This window comes from Pinus tabuliformis, chromosome 4_1, assembly GCF_031772625.1.
Source record: "Pinus tabuliformis cultivar Carrire ecotype Pingquan chromosome 4_1, CPIR1, whole genome shotgun sequence".
NCBI lineage: Eukaryota > Viridiplantae > Streptophyta > Pinopsida > Pinales > Pinaceae > Pinus > Pinus tabuliformis.
In genome coordinates, this window is record NC_142303.1 from 964115345 (window position 1) to 964123944 (window position 8600).

Sequence of the window (8600 nt, forward strand, 5' to 3'; positions counted from 1 at the left end):
TGGTCTACAGACAGCTTTCCTTGAACACTATGTCGAGGAAATTTTGCGATGAGTGATTTCTAAGACTCGCATCGTAGTATCGCGGATTGCATCGTCAAGATGTGTCATCATAGGAATTGATGATCGCATTCATCGCAGATCGCAATATTGCAGATCGCAAATCACCGATCGCAATATCGTAGATCGCAATATCGCAGATCGCAATTAATCATCCAATCATTGTGTGCTACTTATGCGATGTTGCGATATGCGATGTCGCATATCGGCCGTCGGCGATTCCTTATGTTTTTCATCTAAGAGAGCTTCACAATATAAGCGATGCGATGTATTTAGGGTCGCCTCTTCGCAGCTTATTATGCGCATAGGAAAACGTCTTACTCTCTTCTCGCGATGCGATATAGCTTTAGGGAGTTAAAATACAAAAATTTTGATAAAATGTTTTTTTGGATTTTTGTTAAGGGTCCCCATTTTCTTGGTGTTATTGCTAATACCAAACAAAGAGGGGGGTTGTTGGTGGCCACAACAGAATACAACATCCTTTTGGGTCGTACTTATACTTATTTGATGTAATCTATCGCATCTATGGCTCACCGTAAGATGTGCCTTCCCCACAATGGAAAGATCGTCACCATCGATTAGTTGACGTAATATGACCACAAAGCCCAGAATTCACCTTGCACCAAGATTTCCTCTGTGGTTGACAATATGAATGTCTTTTACTTCACCAATGTCTCTCGACGAGTCTAAAAATATTTCACTTTGCATCATTCTTACTATGATCCATTCCTACCCCTTCTGAGCTTAGCTCATCTAGTGTTTGCATGCTCCAAGCATCACAGGCCACCCACAAATGGTCTGGTATGACTTCACAGTAGACCGCACCTTAGCAACCTACTATTCCTAACTCAACCCTACATATTGGTAGTACTCCTTAAGGATCATTTCCTTCTTTTAGTGTCTCTCCTAATCCATTTGATGCTGGAATCGTTCCCCTAGGGCTTATACATTTTAGAGTAGTTCCTCGAGGCCACTATCCTTCTAGTTAGATATTGTTCTTATTTCCACCTCCTGGAGTTTATTCTACACCTATCATGGCTATGTTGAGTCTACCTATCATTACCTTGGGGATCCCAGTCTGGTACATCAATCCTCCCACAAACACTCCTTCCAACGAACTGAAAACTTACACTGCTTTGACCCCGGTCCAACCTATTGTTCCTACCCCTACATTTGCTTCAGTTCCACAACTACCTCAACAGTATCTAAGTCATGTTGCGAAAACATATGGTGAGGGGAGAAAAGCCTAGAAAAAGGGAAATAAAGTCAACACCCCCTAGCAACTCTAGCTCCTTCTAAGCCACCAAAGCCTATTCCTCACTGTGCTTTGTGTGATGTTGTCGGTCATGCCACCAATAATTTTCCTAAACTCCCTCGTGTGAAGGATATGCTAAATGATACCTTCCCTGATTCTAACATTCCTGAGGTCCATGTCACCTTAGCTGAGTCAACCATAAATAAAATATCATTATGCAGAAATCACCCATGTGATTTGTGTGATAATTATGGCCACTATCCTCATTGTTGTCCCTGTCTGATTTTCATGGTACACTTCAAGTTCTTCATGAATTAGAGGCTTCTCATAGTGATTCCACCTCTCCTCTACCTATAGATTCTAGTCCCACTCCTAAATTGGAACATTAGGTCTCTTAAACAACCATTATGATCCATCCCCCTGATATGAAGGTGATGGATAGTACTACTCCTATTCTCTGCCTGTCGTCATCCATGAGATCAATGCCTTGGAACTCCCCTGATGTATCCTATTGTGATTTTGTTGAACCTTCCTCGACAGTCACCCTGGTCTCAACATTGGTAGATATTCCATCTACTTGTGATATGTCTCACATTCTTGACAATGCGTATGTGAACCTTGTCTCTCTTGAATATGCCTTAGGTATCTCTTCTCAATGATGTGGTCCTTCTTCCTCCCATCCACCCTTCTTCCATTCTAATGAAGAAATCATGGAAGCTGTGACCACTCCTAATTATCCTTAGGATGATATGCACCATCGTGCATACTTCCATCCACAACAAACCCCTAACTGATATGATGTGGATTCCAAAGAATTCATCCATGGTGAGGTCGAGTGGTTCGATAACCTGTTACTTCGAACCCATGAATTTGAACCACATCCACCTTGTGTCCCTTACATTACCACTCAATGGTTGGGTAAGGGGGAATTCATCTTTGATAGTCCAAGAGAAGCAATTCTCCCCAACCCTCCTAGTGCATCTACTAGTTTTGACTCTAATACCATTATTTTTCCCCATTTAGAAGAACCTCTAGAGTATCATATCACTCCAGATCACCCTAGGAATGACCCACTTAATAATGCCTTCATCTTATATCAACAACCCAGTCCCTTAGAAATTGTTGTTGTTCAACAACCATGTTTTCTAGGTGAGCATCAGTTCCTTCTTTTAGAAGCCACTCTTTGGTATAGAGACGCCATGTATGCAAACCCATAAATTCAGTCCATTTAATTCATATATGTAGTACCAAATGAGATTGGTAATCCATGGTTTCCTTTCTCTAACTATATCTGTCAATTATTCCCATAAGAGGATGACCATAAGATAAAAAATGGTGAACAACATCATAAAAATGTGTTTGGATTCCACTACTCTAAATACATCTGGTATGCCCATAGCATACCCCATCTATACATACAAAACTGGGGGGAAAATATGCCATTACATCTATTCATAATCCTCCGTAATATCTTGTGCCAACAACCTTGAATGCATGAATCCATTATTTGTGCACTTGGAACATGATGACACTCCATAAACTCATCCAGCTAGGGGCCATCATTCCCACATGATCAATCCCATCCATCATCATATGATGGCAGGATGTATCCCATGCTTGGGGGCATGATTACCCCTGACCAATCACTTGGTTAATAGAAGTCTTGGCCTAGATCCCAATGATCTATGTATGGTTTATTATCCTCCCATTCCATGGAAACTTTGTTCTACTGACCTCTCTCGCAAGCCACATACACATTGCATATTGTAGATCATTGATACCACCTATTCAAACATTCTAGTTTATGTGATGTCACACTTACCACCTGATCCCCATGTTTGACTTGGTGGGTGTGGATGATCCTAGACCTTTCTGTCATAGTTCACTCCTTTATTCCTTTCTTACCTTGATTCTTCACCAGGAACCCTCTTTCCAAGAAGCATTAAGGCTATTTTCGACAAGTAAGGGCACCTACTTGAAAGATGTAGATTCGAGTTCTGACGGTCATTTTGTTTTCTACGATCTCTGCAAGATTTGGGACCTTCTCCTCCTATCCAAATTATCCATAGCTCAATATGAAAATGAATTGGATTTGGGGGGCAAAATCACTTTTATAGGAATAACCATAGTTTTTTGGTCGAGCATTGTGACCAAACCATAGCTTCGTTTGACAAACCATTAACACCATTGGAAATCACTCACCGAGTTCTGTAATGGGTCTCTCTTTATTTTTGATAATTTGACAATTCACCAGGAAGCCTTTTTTTCCATGAGGTCTCACTTTGCCTCCTATTAAGATCAAATATCTTCATTTGAGTCACCCATACTATGGTACCATTTTAGCTTTTCACTAGTTGATTCATGTGTCGAATTTCTTCATGAGTAACTATCATTTACTCGTGCTTTTACGGTCCACTCCTAGCCTCCCCCATGTGATAGTATCATCAAGTAACCCTTGTTCAGGGAATCTGAGATGTGTCACCCTTGTACTTATGGAGTCCTTTTTTAGTCCCCTTGAGTTCCATTACAATGTTTCATATGTCTTCGTGTCACATCCATCCCATTTTTTATATTTTTCCTCCAACTCTACTACTTTGTATTTAACGAACCCTCATTTGAGTCATTGACCATCCCCTCTGGAATCAATTCAGTCACTTCTAGGTTAACCATCCTTATTATGCTCTGACATGGAAAATTGATAGTCCACCACCCATCTTCTTTCATTCCATCCGCCCCCCTGGTGTCATTCCATCAATCACTCTAATATGATCCCTCATGCCTTGTTGAGGATTCCTTATTACCTTGACTCTGGCAGGCTCTCTTCTATCGACCTCAACACATTTATTCTAGGAGAGTGGTCTAGAGGGTGATGTACCTTGATTCCACCTACCATCTTTGTTTGGTGCCTTAAATCAAGCAAAGGGAATTATTATTGGCCTTTGACTTTGTTGTTTCTCACGTGCTTGACATGAGCTCCTTATCGCATGATTGAGATTCATATGCTTGATAGTTCGGTGATCCAAACGATTGTCCTAGTGATTCCCCTATGTGTTTGATATGTTCTAGACCTCATGATTGGGTGACCATTCAGACCCCCCACATCCTTGGATGACCACATATGTTGATCCATTCTCTGTTGAAGTTTCGCAGATGTGATGGGTTCAATTTTCGCTGCTTATAGTGCCCACAACATGCATGTCTCCTTTAAGTGATCCATTCATATCTTCAGACCCCTTTCCTATTCCAAAGGGATTCTTTGGTTGTGATCCCTCCTTACCATGTTACCTTGAGGTGCATTATGTGGGATGTACTCAAATGTCCTTGTATTTAGTCCTCACCTATGTTTTTCCAAGCACATTATGTGTATGGGATTCATTGTATTATTTTCTAGCCCATTGATTCTAGTGTATCATGTATCATGTACTTTGTAGCTCAGTCCCACATTGTCGGGCTCATCATTATTCTTTGTATGCAGTTATCTTGGCGAGTATGGGTATGCATTCCCCACCTCATTTGAGATCATGTACACCGACATAAAAGAAGACTTCTATGAGTTTAGTAGGTCTCGTCCCCTCCATTATTTGTTTGTCCTTGACTTGCTTCAGATCCTTCTCTCTCTCTTTGACTGCCCTTTTGGTGTCTCATGGAAGTGTAGCCTACAAGATATTTCATTCATACTATTTTTTCCTAACACTCATATGTGTAGGAGGAATTTTTTATCACCAAAAAATGATCACCTAGCCATTTCTAACTAGGAGGATTGAAATACACCACATAGATTTAATTTTACCATAGTACAATCACTTTCATTGTAGAAAATAATTTAGTAAACCACTTTTATTAAATTCTTTTCTCATTTAAATAAAAAAGCACATTATAATAATTAGATAAATCATTATTTATTTAATTTTATCTGGGAATAATTATTAAATAATTATCTAAATTATTGTTCCTTGTCATAATTGACTAAATCCCTTAGGAATAATTAAATAAATCACTATTTATATAATTTCCTTATTTCAGTTATTGGAATAATTGTTAAATCATTATTTAATGATTATTTAATTTTCACACCATTCTTAATTCTTGCGAAATAATTAATAAAACATTTTATTGGTTAATTATTTCTAAATAAATATATTTAACCATTTTAAATATCTTTTCCCTCTCCAATAAATATAATAAAGTATTCCAAGCAATAAGATCTTGATTTGGTTGATATTATTTTATTAATATCCATTTTCGAGATTAACTCAATACTTTGTTATAAATAGGTGAGTTTTCAATTCATTCCTCGCCATGACCATAATCATCGTCACCATTATCATCTTTTTTCTTTTGAACTCCCATTCAAGTTATCCAAATATTGTTTAGGTTTTTCACATATTGAGAGAGAAGATCATTTTCTGAAGCATCAAGGACATCTAAGGACCCATCCCACAGAGGGGGACTTATAGACCCATCTGTAGATCTCCTTCACCAGGTGTTTTTAATAAAAGATTTGTTCAATTTAAGTCTTTCCATTTAGGTTATTGCATTGCATATTTTTTCTGTTGCTTTATATTTGGATCATCTATACTTTTTGTTGCACATTTTCCATTTTTATTGCAGATATAAATTGCAAGTATCCATCAAGTTTTTTTAGGGTCACTTGTCACCTATTGACTTAAGTGAAGTTTTTTTAGCACACCTTCCAAGAATTTTCACACTAACACATGAGACCTATGCGAGCCAAAAATAAGAAAGAGAATAGAAGAATGATCCATGAAAATGTGAAAATGAGATAAAAGTCACACTTGCATTTATAACCTTCCAAGGGTGTCAAATTTTCTTTAGGGCCAACCTGATCAAATATGCACATGTGGGCTCAAAATTCAAAAATATACTTTCACTTGTCCAAATTTGATGATCTTTAGGTTGATTTTCGTCCTCTCAAGAAGAGGAATTCAATATAATCATTATCGCCATCAAAAGATCTATCCAAAGTGGAATTTGGGCATAGTTTCCACTTTCAGCACTCCCTCTCAACTAAGGAGAATTCCACTTGCATTATGTCATGTGTATCATGTCATCAAATCATATCCAATCTCAAGTATCTCATCATCATGTATCATCACTGTTCACATCGATTCATCTCTTGCTTATTTTTGCATATCTCTTGATTTTCCCTTCTCATATGATCAACATTTTCGAATCTAAATAAGAAGAATTTGACATTAGAGGGAATCTACCACCCTCTATCCATCAGGGAGCCACAACTACCACCCAAAATCTCTGTGAATAGGGAGCCTAATTCTACCACTAGGGAAACTTTAGAAAGGAGCCAAATCTATGACCTACATCAACATTGGTGAGCTTAGATCAATCTGGAACAACATCGACGAGCTTAATCTTAACCTAGAATCTCACAAGGGAGCTAAACATCTACAACCCCATATCAAGCAGTAGGTGATATAGGGAAGCACATCCCAACCCATCCTATTTTCTACTGATCTTCCCAATAATGATCCTCAAGAGCCATGTGGTATAACACCTACATCATAGTCCAATATTTTTTTAGATACCTGACTTACCAATAGGTAATGATCACATGCCCTAAGCCTCCTCAACCTGTTTCCCATACAGGGAGGGACAATCCCAGCAAGTTGTACTAGTGGGTATGCTGCCAACTAGGATAAAATCTATAATTACCAAGTTAGGGGAGGATCATATACGAACTTATGTGTAATAGATAGGGGTGACACCCTATTTTCTATAGATGCCTCAACCCCAGGAGCCCTCCATCTAAATTCCACACCTTGGGAACTAAAACTAGGGGGACGAGCTAGCTTTGTGTCCTCGATCATTGATTCTCTATGTAGATCAACAACATATCATTATGCTCATATCTGTTAATCATCATGTTTCAATAGAATTTGTCTCTTGTTCATACAAGACATCAAATAAAATATCATATCAGAAAAAATATACATATCACAAATAGGATACCATATTCATTCTCCCTCTCACAGAGGCAACAAACACAAGCCTAAGTTTGTCTCATAGAGAAACAATGTGTCAATATATGAAGCCATCTTAGTCCTAGCTATATACGATATTATCTTCCAATTAGATCCCACTCGGTGTTATCACATTGTAATCTTTCCATATTCAGAATCTACTCAAACAACTCTCCAAAGAGCTTCTTCATCCTACCTCATAGCTATCCATGCTAGCAACTTTATGCAAAAGATCGATCATACCTAAAACTACAAACTTTGTCATCCAAAATATCATCAAATATAAAATATAAGGCAACACCAAAATGTGCTTATTTCATCAACAAAGATCCCAAATAGCATCAATAAAATCCATGCAATGAGATATCATAGGAAGAACATCTCATACCAAAAATACATATGTGTGTTCACGTGGAATATCAATGCTTCAATCAACTAGCGGTTTCCAAGATAGGCTCAATAATATTTTCATAACTTCTTGAAATTTGATCGGAATGTCCAAGGATTTTCATTTCCACTTTCTTTAATAGCTTCACTATATAGATTTTATTTTCCCAACTTTATGACATAATACATCATGCCATGATTCTACATTTCGAAATTCGGAGGCCATCTCCCTCTTCATTTTATCATCATAGTGTAGAAAATCTGATGTAGTTTAACCTGATAATGCAATATAAATCAAAGAAAAATACAATAACCTACTTCTACTATCAATTTACGGAAGCTTAAAGATCGAGTTGAACAATATAACCAGAATAAGAAGAATCAATGTAGAATACACATGAAAATACTTTGGAGAAAGCTTCAGCTAAAAACCCCACTATCTCTATTATCATACAAGGTGGAAATACATAGAAATTATACAAGGCCTTAGCTCTCATAGCTAGCCAGCTCTCAGTACAATCCTCATGGATGCTCATAGGAAATCTTGGCTCCTCTCAAGCCTTCATCTCTACCCTTCGAGCTCCTATTTCCTTGTGTTGTTCCTCTGGGATGATTCTCCTCTGATCAAGTGGAAACCTTCCTCCAAAACTGTGCAATCCTGAAGTCTTAAATCCTTGACTGCACGCATTAGATTTTTCCACGACGAAACACATGCAACTCATAGTACATTGTCCTCGACATTGAGCTCAATTGGTTCTTTCTCAGAATAGACATGCATGAGTTTCTGATAAGGGAATATTCGGTTAAATGGAGTAGCACTTGTGGATGCATTAATGCATCAACTTACTGTTAAGTCTCTATTAGTTCCTCAAATAGTTTGGAACTAATTTAACTAGACTTAA